The sequence below is a fragment of the Salvia hispanica genome, unplaced genomic scaffold, assembly GCF_023119035.1.
Source record: "Salvia hispanica cultivar TCC Black 2014 unplaced genomic scaffold, UniMelb_Shisp_WGS_1.0 HiC_scaffold_251, whole genome shotgun sequence".
Lineage (NCBI taxonomy): Eukaryota > Viridiplantae > Streptophyta > Magnoliopsida > Lamiales > Lamiaceae > Salvia > Salvia hispanica.
Window position 1 is genome coordinate 76 of NW_025951972.1, and position 1,155 is coordinate 1,230.

Sequence of the window (1,155 nt, forward strand, 5' to 3'; positions counted from 1 at the left end):
TTTCCTTTGAGCAATTTATCCTTTGAAAATAAATAGCGTAACGTGCTAATTAGTACTTGAACTATTTCACCTTAGAAGAATGCATACATCCTATTGGGTAGCACTTATATCTCAGTCTCGGCTTATAGGATTTTCTAAATCCCACCTCGGCTTCATTACCTTGTAGTGTTTATTAATTCACTTTACTAAGTTCGGGGAAGTTCCATTATCTTTAAAAATAATTACTTGAGCACTGGATTCTTGGAAAATCCCTTCTTAAATCTTTTCTTTAAATTTTTCTTAAGGCCACCCATGGCGTCTTTCTAGGTTCTTCTAAGTTCATGCCATGCAAAAACTGATACTACTTCTATGACCCTAAGTTCTTGTCCAACATGATATCCTATTATGATGCAAAGTATGGGGTTGTGAGGTTTTTACCTCAGTTTGGTGAATCCTCGTTTTGCCCTCTTGCTGCCGTCCGTTTCTCCCTCCGCCCGTCGCACTCCACGCCTGAGAAACTTGGGGGCCGAAAGAGTGTGAGGAGAGGATGGGGCGATGACTGTATTTATAGGCCAATTCCTTGGCTTCTTGTGGAAGATTTTGGGGAGTGGAGCTTCTATTTTGGGGCTGTATCCTAACTCACTTTCGAGCTTGGTGTTTATGCCTTTCTTACCAACTTGGTGTAATCCCTGGGGAGGAATCCAGACTTAATCTGATCCTTCTACTTTGGTGTATCAAGCTGAGCTCCTTTTATCTTTCTCTCTCTGTTTCTATTCCAAATTGATGAAGTAGGAGTTGGCAGCTTAGTCATTCCTTTTAACTTGTTCTAGTAATTGCACTCTGAACTTTATTTATTTTTTGAAGAATGCATTCTAACCCATTCTTATCTTGATGTGGCAGATGGAGGACAACTTCCTTGCTGTCCCTAGGAGGCTGTAGGTTGATTTCTCTTGGCATGGAGTGGGTATGGAACCGAGATGGGTGTGGAGAGAATCCTCAAGGATTTATGGAGATCATGGCATTTGTTTCTTTGCCTCTTTGTAGCTCTCTATGTAAGATAGCTTTTGTAAAGTATAAATTCTCATCTCCATTTTTTTAGTTGCTAGTAAATCCTAGATTCTTGAGCTTCTTAGAGCTTAGTACAACTATTTAAATTCAATCATTCCCAAAATAAAA

General features: G+C 39.6%; 1 long non-coding RNA gene across 1 annotated transcript; it reads left to right on the plus strand.

Annotated features, from left to right (window-relative positions):
* The first annotated feature begins 305 nt into the window (after window positions 1-305).
* LOC125198778 lies at window positions 306-1,155 on the plus strand. Its single transcript, XR_007172471.1, has 2 exons — window positions 306-710; window positions 880-1,155. It is a non-coding gene; the product is annotated as an uncharacterized LOC125198778 (long non-coding RNA).